The sequence below is a fragment of the Felis catus genome, chromosome B4, assembly GCF_018350175.1.
Source record: "Felis catus isolate Fca126 chromosome B4, F.catus_Fca126_mat1.0, whole genome shotgun sequence".
NCBI lineage: Eukaryota > Metazoa > Chordata > Mammalia > Carnivora > Felidae > Felis > Felis catus.
In genome coordinates, this window is record NC_058374.1 from 111,162,579 (window position 1) to 111,178,912 (window position 16,334).

General features: G+C 40.1%; 1 long non-coding RNA gene across 1 annotated transcript in view; it reads left to right on the plus strand.

The window, feature by feature from the left end:
* Positions 1 to 494: 494 nt before the first annotated feature.
* LOC111561486 overlaps positions 495 to 16,334 on the plus strand; it is a 30,115-nt gene continuing 14,275 nt past the window's right edge. Inside the window, exon 1 of the long non-coding RNA XR_006600931.1 lies at positions 495 to 1,309. This is a non-coding gene — a long non-coding RNA (uncharacterized LOC111561486). The remainder of the gene's footprint in view (positions 1,310 to 16,334) is intronic.

Genomic DNA, 16,334 nt, shown 5'->3' on the forward strand with positions numbered 1-16,334 from the left:
GGAACCAGGATGTATTTAAAAACATCTGTAAGAAACAAGAAAAAAGACAAACAACTCAAGAGAAAAAAAAATGGGGAAAAGTCATAAAGAGCTTTTTTTAATTTTTTTTTTCAACGTTTATTTATTTTTGGGAGAGAGACAGAGCATGAACGGGGGAGGGGCAGAGAGAGAGGGAGACACAGAATCGGAAACAGGCTCCAGGCTCTGAGCCATCAGCCCAGAGCCCGACGCGGGGCTCGAACTCACGGACCGTGAGATCGTGACCTGGCTGAAGTCGGACGCTTAACCGACTGCGCCACCCAGGCGCCCCAAAGAGCTTTTTTTTTAAAAAAAAAAGTTTATTTATTTATTTTGAGAGAGAGCAAGTGAGAGAAGGGCAGAGAGATAGAGAGAATCCCAAGCAGGCTCTGCACTGTCAGTGTAGAACTTGATATAGGGCTCGAATTCAGAACTGTGAGATCATGACCTAAGCCAAAATCAAGAGTCAGATGCTTAACCACCCAGGGGCCACCCAGGGGCCTCAATAAAGAGTTTTTTATGGGTAGGAATTACAGATGCTGAACATACACAAGAAAAGACATTCAACTTTATTAGTAATCACAGAAATGAAAATTAAGACCACAATAAGATACAATTTTATAACCACTAAGTGTACACAAATACAGGTCTGACGTTGATCAATATTTGTAAGGATTTGAACCAATGGATATTCATATACTGCTGGTAAAAATGTAAACTGATTTATCACTTTGGAAACAGGTTTGACACCTTCATATTAAGTTAAATATTCTATACCCCCAAACCAAACAATTCCTCTTTTAGATATCCGTCCTTGAAAACTGCTTGTACATGTACAACAAGAGACATGAGTAAGAATATTTGAGACAATATTATTCACATATGCAAAAAAAATGGGGAAAAACCCCCTCAAATTTCCAGGGATAAGAAAGTGCTAACTGAATTACTAAAGTTACACCATGGATATTATTTGGACTAAAAGGGAATGAACTGTAGCTACTTGGAAGTATATGAATTACATTATATGAATTACATTGTAGAAATGTAATGTGAAATAAACAAGTCACAGGTGCTTACCTACAGCTCAAAATGCTCAGACTCAAGAAATACCAAACAATACGTTGCTATGGAAACCTCAACTTAAAAAAAACAACAACAACTATAAATTAAATAATGATTTCAGGAAAGTAGTAGCCTCTGAGCAGGAGGCACAGAGAATGTCTCTGCTACATTTGGTGTGCTACAAGGATTAATCAAGTCCTAGTTCTTGAGATCAATGGTGGATTCCTAGGTACTCATTTTAGTACTGTGCTACTAGATTATATAGATGTTACTATGATTTTTATGCATCATTTGTTACATCTTTAAAAAAAAACTTTTTTTTTAAACACAACTTCTAAAAGAGAAAAATTAAATCCAAAGATGAATAGTATGTATTCAGGCATGTTAGCAGTTTGCTTTTCATGTGTATTCCATGTTCTTTTCTTTAGTACTTTCTTAAATATACAAATTTTAGACCTCATGCTCTTCAGATTCTTCTTCGTAGAATAGCATTTTGTCAAAGAAGGACAGGAGTAGAATAGGAACAGGAGAGGAAAATCAAAGAACCCTTCCAAGTACAATGGGACTCTGAAGAGACCATTTTTAATGTGTCACTAGATGGTAAATTAATTTTACTTTGATTGGAAAACAATCACAGGTTCTGGTCGTTCAATCTAGCCTGCCATTGTGAGGTTAAGTTATAAGGTCCTGCCAGTTCTAAAATTTTAACTTGAAACAGACGATCTCTGCTTGTCTTCAGAACATTATGGTAGATTTGTACATCGTGATGGAATTTATGTCTGAACTTGCTTCTCCCCATGATTAACAAAATTCACTGAAAATACTTGCAAACTCGAACAAAATGTGCTTATCTTTGGGTAATATAAGGTTTAAATTCTAATTTTATTTTTGGTACTTAGTAGATTCACTTTTTATATTTGACACCTTAGACTCCCAATTTACGCAAAGACCTCTGTAAATTTGGGCCAAAAGCAATTTAGCTAGTTATACTAGTATTTCAGTGTAATATCCTTCTCAGCCAGTCATATTTGATCTGTTCTTACATCACTTTTTCCCTGGGTGTAAGATCTCTTCAGTAGATGCTAAGAATGGCAGTTTTGTAGAAAGAACACAGAATTTAGAGTGTTAGTGCCTGAGTTCAGGTCTGATTTACTTAGCAACTAGGTCAAGTTACATAACTTTTCTGGGCTTCACTTTACTCATCTGGAAAACACAGAAAATAATTGTATTAGTCAGGCTTTTTTGTCTGCAATTCATTTTGCTTTCAAACTCAATTCAAGATAGCTCAAAGAACAAATTCAGGTACTTCACATTCTAGAAGTTCAAGAGTCAACACAATTAGATCCAGAATGTCTTAAGTCTCTTTCCCCACCCCTCTTTTCTCTCTCTCTCCAAAGATTCACTTTCTTATGCAAACAAATCCTCATCATTTGGTAGGAAAAACTACTTCTAATTGACCCAGAATCACATTTTTCCAGTTTAGGAAAGGGAAGGCAGCAATTATACCACTCAGCACCAGATTGGTCTTTCTTTCTTTCTTTCTTTCTTTCTTTCTTTCTTTCTTTCTTTCTTTCTTTCTTTCTTTTTCTTTCTTTCTTTTTCTTTCTTTCTTTTTCTTCTTCTTCTTCTTCTTCTTCTTCTTCTTCTTCTTCTTCTTAATGTTTTATTTATATTTTGAGAGAGAGAGCATGAGGAGGAAAGGGGTAGAGGGGGGTGGGGGCATCACAGAGGATCCAAAGCAGGCTCTATGCTGACAGGCTAACAGCAGCAAGCCCCATGTGAAGCTTGAACTCACAAACCCTGAGATGAATAACCTGAACCAAAGTCCCATGCTCAGCCGACTGTGCCACCCATTTGCCCCCAGATTGGTCTTTCTTAGGCCAAATGCTCACTTCTAAGTCAATCACTGCTCCTGGAAGGACAGACTATCATAATTGGCCCACCTGGGATCACATGTTCATCCTTGAGCCTAAAGGAGCAGATATAGTCATTGGCCAACTCACCAGGACCACTTGCATTGGATAATAGCAGATTTCCATAGCACACAAGGATGGTGTCCAGATAAAAATATCAATTTTCCACTACTGTAATAATTCCTCTAGGTAGGATCTTATGAAAGCTAAAAATTTGGGACAGAGTGCTTTGTGCGTTATAAAATACATTAAATCTTGGTTTAAAATGTGGGTTTTTTTTTTTTTTTTTTTTTTGTAAAAAATCACTAAAGAGAGTACCATAAGATTGGATTAGAATGAGGCATCTGGGGGCGCCTGGGTGGCGCAGTCGGTTACGCGTCCGACTTCAGCCAGGTCACGATCTCGCGGTCCGGGAGTTCAAGCCCCGCGTCAGGCTCTGGGCTGATGGCTCAGAGCCTGGAGCCTGTTTCCGATTCTGTGTCTCCCTCTCTCTCTGCCCCTCCCCCGTTCATGCTCTGTCTCTCTCTGTCCCAAAAATAAATAAACGTTGAAAAAAAATTTAAAAAAAAATAAAAAAAGAATGAGGCATCTGTTGGGGCACCTGGGTGGCTTAGTCGGTTGAGCCTCCGACTTCAGCTCAGGTCATGATCTCACGCCCTGTGAGTTCGAACCCCGCGTGGGACTCTGTGCTGACAGCTCAGAGCCTGGAGCCTGTTTCAGATTCTGTGTCTCCTATCTCTGACCATTCCCAATTCATGCTCTGTCTCTGTCTATCTCAAAAATAAATAACCGTTAAAAAAAATTTAGAATGAGGCATCTGTTGAAAATGAGTCATTTTTTGTGTGAAATTGAGAAAATTGTTCTATATTCTTTACAAAGAAAATTATCTACAAAATGAAGGAAATAAATATTAGTTTTATGTTTAACATAGATTTTTTTTTTTTTTTGAGAAATGAAAGCCGCAATAAAATCTCCAATGTCTTTATGTGCCCACAGTAAATGTCTCATTTTCTATCAAGAACTAAATGTGCTCAGGGGTGTGAACATGTCACGATCACTTAGCTTAATGGGTGTGAAGTAAATGCGCTCTTTTCTAGAGGGAAAATCTTTTCTAAAGATCATTGCAACATTTACAAAACTAAGCACATTTTTATAAAATTGGACAGTTGGAAGTGACCTGCAAAGTTCATCAAATCTCTGCCACGGCTTTAGAATGACAATCAAAACACCCCCGGGAAATAACTATCTTGAAATAGATTTTTAAAATGTCTTCCAGGGAGAGACTCTGGGGAATCCATGTTTCTCACAATAAATCACAATCTACCTTCACTTCTTTCCTTCAGGCTGCCAGAAAATAATTGGATTACACTACAGCTCCCTGGGGCAGTGGTTCCCAAACCTGGTTATTTATCAGAACCTCTTTGGAAATTTATAAAACACCGTTTTCTGGGCCACACTCTAGAATTAGGGCCCCGGAATCAGTTTTCTTTTTATTTGTTTGCTTGTTTTTCTTAAAAGCTTCTCCAGGTATCTTTATTCAGCCACTTTGATCTATGCACTGGCTTTAGGAAATCACAGAGTCTCAGGACTAAGATAATATTAATCATAACTCTAATGCCATTGCCAAGAGATAGGTGTCTCACTATTGTTATCAGGCACTGGAGAACAAATGAGCAAAGTGTTTTAATTTTTGAAGCTCTAACTGTATGAAAGAAGTTTGTGAATGTCTACATTTCCCAATTTTTCTTTCAGAATATTGATGCAATACTCTGAATATTGACTATTAGATCCAGTCCGAAAGCCTCTGTAAATAGAGGCAGTAGGTTCCTTAACACATTCTCTGGATGTTGGAAAGTGCTAGAAAAAGAAATGACATTATGATAAGGAGGAGAATGAATAAATAGACAAGCTTCCATCATTCTGTATTAGAGAGAATTTTCTGAATTTATTAAGAACGGCTCCATTCTTTCTTAAAAGGTTATCAGTTCACATCCAAATGATGAGCTATCATGCAGTTATGAAGGCGCACTTGTACAGAATTTTAATGAGCTCAGATGGTATGAAAGGTTTTGCATCCTGACCTTTTCTTTCTGCATTACATCATAAGCGTTTTTCCATGCAATTATAATTCTTCACATATATGTTGGCAAACACATGGCAAGTATGAATACGCATATACATAGTCTGTAAATGCTTTTCAATGTCTTTCGGTTATTTTTTCAACAAATAATTTTTAAGTGCTTTGCTGGCACTTATTAACTGAGGAGAAAAAGGGACATCAGGAAAAAGATAAATAACCATGATAGGCTGATTGGGATGCAAGAATCGGCCAGGTCACAGGTATTTCAGCTGTTTAGAGGAGGCAGTAATTAAATGAAGAACAAGGATACTTGGCATGAATTTCTGTGGGAGAGGAAATTTAAACTCATCAAAAAGGGGTGGGACTCACAGAAGATAATGAAAATAAATTTTCATGCTGGGGAATGGAATATGTTAAGATGTGAAATTAGAGATCTGTACATCCTGTTCAGGAAATGGTAGGAGAAGTGTAAGGAGAAAAGTCTGGGTTCCTAGGTAACAATGAGACTAGATTTTGCTTTAATTTTCATTTTGTTTGCGTTTCATAAATATGAAAGATTTCAAACTTATAAAAAGAAGTGTAGAACGTTACATAGCAGACATCCAGGTGTCCACCACAGACTTTAAGCAAATGTTAAAGTTTGGCACATGTGCTTGATTCTTGGGCGCTTTTTAACGGCCTGAGTTTGAATCTGGATGCTAGAGGCTGAGCCTGGGATTGTCAAGCTGGAAGCAGGCAGCAAGTTGAAGGGGATCAACATCAGGTGTTTCTTTAAACTCTATTTAGAGACTGAAGAGGTAGGTAGGAAACAGAGAAGTATAGCAATTTCCCCAGTAAATAATGTTAAACATTTTAACATTCTTTAACATGGATATGTTCTGGAAGTAAATAAAAGACTGATGTAAATTTTTAATGAAAATTAAGAAATCAAAGAAAAATTTCACTGGCTGTGTGCACCCAAGGGCTACATCCCCAGGACCCATGCCAAAAGTGAGATCCTTCATCCCCACAGGGATACCCATTTCCCCGTCTTTGGCTGCTAGGAATGCTTCTCTTATGATAGTGTCAGATGTTCTCTTCCAGATCATAGGGATACACTGCAGTCTTACCTAATATGGGGTTTGACATTCTAAATAGTTAAATTATACTGTTTGCAACTTAAATGGACCATAGTCAATTAGTTCATTAAGTAAAAATGAACAGACCATGTGTCCTTCTGGAGTTTTCATCCATCAACAAAGAAAGATCGCCTCCACCAAATAAAGGATAAAAGAATGGTGGAAGATAAAAAGAATGTTGCATTTTGAGTTTCTCATGAGTCATATGTGTTCAGTTTACTGGTTACTTATATGAAATTTCAAGAGAGCAGTGGTGACCCCAGTCTTCTCCCTCCCGTAGGTGGGTCCAATTCTCCAAGATGATGTGAAGGACACGGAGGGAAATCTAAGCAAGAGACTGTTCACATGGCTCCGATTCTGAGTCAGCTTGCTTATGGCATCAGATAGATGAGCCTGAGTTTCTGACTTCTCCCTGTCCAGAAGGTCCTCCAGACCCTGATGCCAACCATGCAAAATAGATCATACGATGAGAAAATAAAGTCACATAATTTATTAATGATGGCGCGCTCACCAGAATCAGTGGGCGAAGAACGCCAAAAGTTATCCAACATTCATACTTTGATTTACAAGCATCATAGTGTGATGCTTATGATCATGAGATCCTGGGCACCTGGGTGGCTCAGTCAGTTAAGCATCGGACACTTGATTTAGGCTCAGGTCATGGTCTCACACTTTGTGAGTTCAGGCCCCACTGCAATGGTGTGTGACTTTGAGCCTGTGTTGCTGACAGCATGGAGCCTGCATTGGTTTCTCTCCCTCTTTCTCTCTCTCCCTCTGTTCCTCCCCAGCTCATGTGCACTTTCTCTCCCTGCCTCCCTCCCTCTCTCTCTCTCTCTCTCAAAATAAATACACTTAAAATTAAAAAAAAAAAAAAAAGAGTATGAGATCTGGAGCCTCAGTTTCAGAGACCCAGCTCTGCCACTTACTCTGTGCCTCAATATCTCCTTTGTAAAATGGATATATTTTATCCAGTAGAGGATTGCCATGAGGATTAGATAACTTAATACCTACAATGTACTTAGAACAGTGCTTGACATTCTGTGCTCAATTAATGCTAGTTTTGTTATATGTTTAATTAAAATCCAGAACTCTTCCTTCCAGTCTGTATTTGTTATTTTGAATCCTTTCAGATTCCTGCCCACTACCACCCCCTGGGCAATTTTACCACATCGCCTACTTCCATGCTCAAACTAGGTCTGTATCTCCATCTCCGGATACTTGCAAGTCCTTGTAACATGTTAAGGTGGTCCAGTGGTCCAGGCAGTCTTATTTGGTTCCCCTGGGCTGTTCCTCCTTGGTGATAACTCTGATAGTTTTCTCCCAAGTGTGTGTAAAAGTAAAACATATGTGGAAGGTTTATACCTTGAAATATTAGCCTTGTTTTTCTGTGTTTTTTTCTCTTACACTAATACGCCTAGTCAACACTGAAACAGAAATAAAGATTTGAAGAAATTGCCAACCTCAGCACCAGATGCAGTTTTCCTTCTAAGACACATTGTTTCAGGGCTGGAATTTTACCTTGCAGGATGACATTAGGGAGAAGAGAGAAAGCGGAGAAGCAACTTGATTTTATTTTTATTTTATTTTGTTATTTTATTATTTTTATGTATATTTTAAATTCCAGTATAATTAATGCACAGTGTTATGTTAGTTTCAGGTGTACAATATAGCGATTCAACAATTCTGTACGTTACTCAGTGCTCATTATGGTAAGCGTACTCTTCATCCCCTTCACCTATTTCACCTATCACCCTATCAATCTCCCTTCTGGCAACTACCAGTTTGTTCTCTATATTGAAGATTCTGTTTTTTGTTTGTCTTCTTTCTTTCTTTCTTTCTTTCTTTCTTTCGTTCTTTCTTTTGTCTCTTAAATTTTGCATATGAGTGAAGTCATATGGTATTTACTTCTCTGACTTATTTCACTGGGCATTATGCCCTCTACATCCATCCATGCTATTGCAAATGGAAAGATGTCACTCTTTTATGGCCAAGTAATACTCTGTTGTATACAGACACCACATCTTCTTTATCCATTCATCTAACCTATGGCTGGACACTGGGATGCTTCCATATCTTGGCTCTTGTAAGTAATGCTCTAGTAAACATAGGGGTTCACAGATCTTTGCAAATTAGTGTTTTCATTTTCATTGGGTAAATGCCCAGTTGTGGAATTACTGGATCACGTGGAAATTCTATTTTTAAGTTTTTGAGGAACTTCCATGCTATTTTCTAGACAAGGAGGATGACTTGGAGGGAAAAGAGCTTGATTCAGCACGGTACACAGAGCACAGAAGATGCCCTCCCTGTCTTAGAGCGTGACTCATACTCATTTCCTGTAGACCTGTCATGTAACTGTCCTAAATACTTGATACCCTGCCCCTTAACAGAGGAAACCAAATAGGTGGGGTAAGGGGGAGCCTAAAGGGAAACTCTTGCATACTGATAAAAGTAACACTAAACTGAATTAGTGGGGAATTTGCTGTGAGGTGACACATATCATGCTTCTGAGATTACATTTATTTTAAAATGGAAAAGCCCAGATATTTATCTTCTAGTATATCTTTTTTTAAAGCTTATTTATTTATTTTGAGAGAGAGAGAGAGAGAGAGAGAGAGAGAGAGAGAGAGAGAGAGAAGCAGCAGCAGTGGGGCAGAGAGAGAGAAGAAGAGAGCGAATCCCAAGTAGGCTCCGTGCTGTCAGCACAGAGCCCAACATGGGACTCAAACTCACTGAACAGTTAACGTGGGTCTGGAACTCACAAACCGTGAGAACAATACCCGAGCCTGAGACCATGACCTGAGCCAAAATCCAGAGTCAGACTCTTAACCGACTGAGCCACCCAAGTGCCCTTATCTTCTAGTATCTCTTAACCAGTTGTGTTGAACTGATCTCTTTGTAAATGTCACCATTGTGCCTATTTTAGCCTAGAGCATAGTTTTCCCCAGAAATCAGGTCCTCTTGTTCAAATGTGAACATACTAATTTCAACATGTTTTATAGTCATTATTTTGCTCCCAAACAGAAAGTTCCTATATGGGGCTGAAACAAAAAAGTCAGGCCTGATGATACAGATTTGAGAATTATGCATATAGAACAAATATTTGAAGCCCTGAAAATAGTTGAAATCATGGAGGAGGCAGTAAAAAGGGAGAAGAGCGGGTGATCAAGAACAGAGTCATAGGAACTACCAAGTTTATTTGCACAAGAACAAGGAAGAAGAGCTCTCCTAGGAGAGAGAGTCATTAACCAGAGCTGTATAGGACAAGAAAGCATTGGAAGGAGGGATTGACTGACAGAGTTAATTGTTAAAAGCAGGAAGAAAAGTGGGAACTGAGAAAAAACTTCTGGATCTACCTATCAGGAATCTGCTAGCGATATTCAAAGAAGCAATTTCAATAAAGTGGTGGCAGGAGATACCCAAACAAGAGAAGTTGAGGAGGGTGAAAGTGTTGTGGTTCCAGGGAGCTATGAGACATCTCTGGGCATAGACCCACGGGCTCTATTCATGGATCTTGCCTTCTCCATTTACCAAACTGCAGGTACTGAGGTCCTCTGGCTAGTTCTTATCAGTCCACCTTTTCCACTGAGCTAGGCTTCACTGGGAAATAAGCACATTGGGATTTTCTGGAGAGGACTGGCATTAGTTGTGGGGCCATGAAGCCAGTTATCTGGAGGGCCTTGGTGGTGTGTCTGCACTAAGCTATGCCCTCCCCAAACTCCCAGCCTTTGGCGCTGACTGTTCTTGACTTGAGCTTTGACTTTGGGATTGGCGTTCCCATTTTCTTACTGGTGTTCAACCTGCACTGAGTCCCAGCACCACCTGTCTGGGAAATTGACAGTCAAACTAACCTTGTCAGCACCTTCCCCAAGGTACTGGCTTCTATTCCAGAACTCTGGCAGGGATCATGGTCCAATCATCATAATCATCATTAATCATCATGTTGCATACAACATATTAATGTGAAAGAATCCTCTCTTCCCCTATCCCACTCCATCTTTACTGACACAATCTGTCATGGACTTCAATCCCTTGGCCTGTATTCTAGGTTGGCATGTGTGCTTCTGAAGTTTTCCTCTTCTGGAGATTGTTTGGCTACTCTGGCTTACATACCTCACTTAACTTCTAAAGCACATAAAACGTACGTATGCACATATATACACATGCACACACACACAACCTGTGATTTTTTATGATCCTTTTAATTCCTATGGTTCCCACAGCTTGGGTCAGTCTTGAATCTACCAAAACTCCACCACCTAGGTTAAACCCCAACTATAATCTCCCAACCCTCCTGAAGTTGTGCAGAGGGAATCAGACATAGCCTTAGGCTATACTAATAGGAACATAGGGTCCAGATAAAAGAAATTAAGTATCTCACTGTAATGGGTACTGAGAAAAGACACAACTGAGCAATGAGTTCAATATTGAGTACATTTTAACCTTGGTGTTCTCACAAAGATCTGGTAGAAATTACCAAACAAGAATAATGACAAGCCCTGCCACCACCTCCCAGAATCTCTTTCCTGCAAGAGACAAATAGCTTTTGAAAGGCAGTAAATGATTAAATTAGTGAGATGATGGGTTAATGAGCTGATAGTCTCATACAGACAATTTCTGAGTCAGATTAAACGTAATGGGAATTTAACAATATTAAAATCCTCATCAGGAATCAAATGCTGGCTAATTTAGCAAAAAAACAAAAACAACCACCTTAAGTAGCTCTGTAATTAGCACTTGCATTATGCTACACATTGCAGTAGGAAGAATAGTGGGTCAGGCGTGATTTTAAACACATCATGTCTGTGTTTAATGCCAATTTCATGAACTACTTTGGGTGCTCATAATAAACAAACAGAATCCAAATTTTCAGTATGTCAAAAGTCACTGAACCTTGGCTCCAGTTAAACCAATAATTCCAATTTAAGAAAGAGTTAAGGGGGAAACGTGATGTTCCCTACACTACCATGGATGAGTACATTTGTAGTGATTCCTTTGCCTTCCTGAGCCCAAAAAAGAAAACTTACAGGAATGTGAAGATTGGATTTAGTCTTCTGAACTTCCCTCTATTAGAAGAAAAGATGAACCCTAACCTCAGTGAACTTCCCCTGCTCCCCCACCCCTGGCAAAGTGCAATCATGTTCAAATCTGTTCCATTTGTATGTGTTTCATCAAGTTGCTTGAAATTGAACAGAGGGCCCCCAAAATGTTGGGCAAATTTACTTTTACAATCATTTTAAAATGCAGTAGTGTTTGACACAACTCTAGAAAGAACTCCTGTGGCTCAGCACAAACGTACTGTCTCTAGCTACATGCAACATTGTATAAATAAAAGATTTTTTTAAGAAAATGACTACTTAGTTAGAAATAGGACTGTAGATTGTCTTCTTATTGCAGTGTAAAGATCTCATTATGTGGGGTATCTTTTGCATTCTTATAGTGAAGAATGGTAATAATACATTACTTACCATAACTTTGAAGACAAAAAATCTATTCCTTTACCAAAAATAATTTGTCACACGGACTGTCAATTCAGATGAGGAGTGCAGAAAGCATTTTATGAAGAATCATCAAAAAGAAAGATTTCTTCTTTCTTATTCTACGATTTTCCTCTGTGATGAAATTAAAGGGAAACTAGGAATACATGGGTTATTTTAGTTCTTTTAGTGTATGAATCATAAAATACAGCTTGTACATTCCCCCTAAACAGTGGAAATAGTACATTAAGACACACTGATTATATCTACCGAACATTTCTCAAGGTCTTATATCTTCCTGATATATATCCTTACATACTTATGAGTAGATAAGAAAAGCTCAAAAGCTACATGACTGAAATGACATCAAATCAAGGCTTCTTAAAGTTAAAAGCTCTGGTCCTCATGGATTTCTCCACGTGGGCATCCTGAAAGCTATTTTAATTCAGCACACTCCAAACTGAACTCAACACCCACCACCTCTTTCCAACTTCCTCCTCCAGTTTTTCCAATTCTTAATGGTTGTAGCCCCACCGTTTCATCTTGGTTGTGAACCTGGAAATTGGCATTTTCTCTTCCCCTCTCTCTTCACAATTGAATATCTGTAAATCCTCACAGGTCACCTCCTAAATACCCCCTAACTCCAAACAGAATACCTCTTCCCATGTCCAGGCTTGCAGCCTCTGTCACCTGAATACTAGAAATTATTTCCTAACCCATCTCCTGTTCTGCTCTCACTTCTTTCTTTCTCGATGATACCTAATTTCTTAAATATCACTCATGAGACTCCGTGCTCAAAACAGTGCCATTGAGCCTCACCTCCTGTAAGATGAAGGCCATGCTCCTTAGCATGTCATAGAATATTCTTCTTGTTTGCATCCTCAGCAGAGAACTTATCTTTTGCTAGTTGACCACAAGGGCCCTGCACTTGACCATTCCGAAGGCTTGAAGTTTGCCTCTAATGTGGCATGCTTCCCCACAGCTCTGCACCTTTATATCTACCACTAACTGAAGGAGCTCCCTCAACCTATCCCCCAATAGAACCTTACTTGTCCTTTAAAAGGCTTTCTTTAGATGTTCTTCCCTAAGAAGCCTCCAGCCCCCTCTGCCCCAGACAGGTACTTTTTTCTCCCTGTTCTGCATCCATTATATGTGTTGTAACTTTACAACACATGTCTGTCTCTCTCATGAGATAAAAACTTCCTTAAGGGCTTCCTGTTTATCACAGCGTGTGACATACGATTAAATATTTGATCATTGCTTTATGGATGAACTAATGAATCTAGGCTAAATTTTCTCCTTGTCAAATGAGATAATTTATCTCCAGGGAGGTTGAGCAACTTGCCCGAGACCACACAGCTGGATAACAAGAGAGACAATAGAGACACCATGTGCTTTCAGATTGCAGCCTAGGATTTACTCTCATGTAGCCAGCTGCTTACATATCTGATGCAATCATGTCCCGTGGCAACACCTTTCCCTAAGTTTCTATCTCTGTTAGGGAACTTTGGTTTGGGGCTTAGTGTGCTGTTTTTAGTACCAATACATTGCTTTTCTCTTGGAGAACCACCCCTCCTGTATCCCTAGTGCCTGGAGGTAGAATGAGTCTGACCCCACACTCTGACTTCAGGAGAAGGCAAGTGACCCAGGGCTGCCCAGTGAGAGTGCTACGTTCCCTGGGGTTAATCAGACAACAAGTGACAGCCAAGACTTGATAAAACAAGCCAAGTGACCGGTTGAGAAAGACAAGCTCTCTTTCCACTGGGCTTATAAAGCTAACGTGAAAGAGAAAGAAAAGTCAGAAGAGAGAAACAGAGCTGAGAGATTTCTGAGGACACTGTTTGGACCCCTCCAGCCAGCCATTCCTCATGCCAGGATGGGAGTTGTTTGGAAATGCGTCACCTTGGCTATGATGAACTACATCTCCCAGCATCTCCTTCGTTGTATGTTTTCGGTTAGAGTGTAACACAAAGACATTCTGCATGGGCTTTGGAAGGTAGATGCGAAGTCAGTCATATCGTTTTTATGCCTGAAAGGGTCAGGCAGGGGCATGAAATGCTGTTGCAGCACAGTATCTATGAACTTGCCTTTGTATTTTGTGGGGCGGCAGCCAGATTTACACCTGGTCCACTTTCCCCCCCCCCCCCGCATTCTCCTACAGCTGCACCGACTGCGGGACCACGTGCAGATTTAGCTTTGTAACAAAGGGCGCCAGGTTTCTTTCTGCTGGACCCTTGCAGAAGTCCGGCATGGTCTGGGGGTAGTGAGAGACTGACACGGGTTCCAGGCCATTCTCGTAGGTTCCGGCTCGTGGTCACAGGCACTCACTTTACTCCTGTAACCCACTTTACGCTTTGCTTCCCTTCCTGACAGCTAGCCCTGAGGTCTTTAAGCTCCAGCACTGGAAAAGAAGACCACGGCCTTACAGAAACGGCTTAACCAGCCTCTACATTGGCATTGGTTGGATTCTGCTAATAAATCCCCTACTGTGTGTCTGTGTATATGTGCATGCATGTGCCCACTGCTAACTGAATTCTTCTTTGTTTAGACTCTGACTGACACAGAGTACCATCCCTGGACTTTTCCAGTATCTAAATCAAAATGTATTCTTTAATGTTTAGTCAGTGTGCATTTGGTTTCTGTCAGTTGCTGTTGAAAAAAAAATAGGCAAAATTGTCGTATTTGAACTAAACAACTTGATATCCTGGGGGCAGGCTCTATGCTCCACTCATTCTTACATTTGCAGCATCCAGCAAATTGGCACGTACAAAGTAGGCACTTGGCGAACATGTGTTGAATGAACTAATGAATGGCTACAGAATAAAAATGTTCTCCTGGGGACCCAGATTTAAACCACACACAATGCAAATCATGTGGAAGATGAAAAGCAGGATGAGAGGGAACTCCAGGCCTCTGGATAAAGCCATGAAGATCCTGGGTCTAAGAAGCAGCTGAGGTTCCACCTGACACCCAGGGGGCCAGGCAGCACCTGTTAGACATCTCGTGTTCGCTAACGGCACAACAGGTGTCCCAGGACCAGCCAGCCCTCGCACGGAAGTGAACTTCCTGTCACTGCTGACTAGGATTCGCTATAGGAACACAACAGAAGTGGCTCAGGAGGGCATTTTTTTAAATAGAAAATTTGAAAGCATATTAGGTTCCTAGAAGGGGAAGCTTCCAAGAAGGGTGATTTTACAGTAAGAAACCCCATGAATCATCTGTAGAATTTATATCTGAGATAAGACATAAATTCTAACTATTCCTTGTGCCTGCCTAGAACACTTTAACAGATCCTATGTAAGTAAGGGGTTTGTGGGAACCACAAAGACAGAAATTTTTGAGCAGATGTGTTCTGAATCATTTGGCGGATAGTGACCATACGTGAATCAGGCAATAAACCAGTTTTTTTCCAAGTACAAACCTTCACAGGCAAAAACAAATGACACAAACATATAGAATTAAAATGGTGGAGGCATAGGGTAGGCTCCTAATGGTCCCCAAAGAGATCTCATTTCTAGTCCTGAAACCTGTGACTAGTATCTTGTGTAGAGAAAGTGTCTTTTTAGAGATCCCTGAGTTAAGGATCTTGAGATGAGACGAATACCTTTGATTATCCAGGTGGGTCTGAAAGGCAATCACAAACGTCCTTATAGGAAGTGGGCAGAAGAAGATGTAACCACAGAGAAGATGATGGTGAAGAAGTAGAGAGAGACTAGAAGATTCTGGCCCTGAAGATAGAGCAAAGAGCCATGAGTCAAGGAATGCAGCAAGGCGCAAGATGGAACGGATAAAGAAAAGGACTCCCCCCAGAGCCTCCACAGAGAGAACCTCGCGTTCAATCTCATAAAACCTCCTTTGGACTTTCGAGCTCCAGAACTCTAAGAGGGTAAACGTCTGTCATTTTAAGCCATCGAGTTTGTGGTAATTTTATTTTATTTTATTTTATTTTCAACGTTTTTATTTATTTTTGGGACAGAGAGAGACAGAGCATGAACGGGGGAGGGGCAGAGAGAGAGGGAGACACAGAATCAGAAACAGGCTCCAGGCTCTGAGCCATCAGCCCAGAGCCTGACGCGGGGCTCGAACTCACGGACCGCGAGATCGTGACCTGGCTGAAGTCGGATGCTTAACCGACTGCGCCACCCAGGCGCCCATGTGGTAATTTTACCTTATCTAAAGTAATCTCCACTTGGGCATCTTGAGTACAACTCTTTTCCTCAGCTAGGAGAAGTCCTAACAATATATCGGTGGATCATAACAGATGAAAAACTCCAATTTGGGCTCCTTGTCTGACCAGCTGAGAGGATTAGGAGAGTAGACTGTGAAGTCAGATGTCCTGGATTCAAACCCAGCTTTGTTTCCATTTTCTAGTTGTGGCACCTTGGAAGAAACTATTTTTCCTCTCTATACTTCGGATTCAGATAATAATAACAACCAACTACCTAATAGAAAATGGTGGGAAACAGTTGAACAGACACTTGACAAGAGAGCATATCCAAATGGTAAAAAAAAAAAAAAAAAAAAAAAAAAAAAAAAAAAAAATTAAAGGAAAAAATGCTCTGCCTCACAGATCATCAGTTCAACCCACAATGAGATGCCACCACTTAGCCAGCAGAATGGCTAACAAAAAGAGGACTAACAAGATCAAGTCTTGATGAAGAAGTGGAAC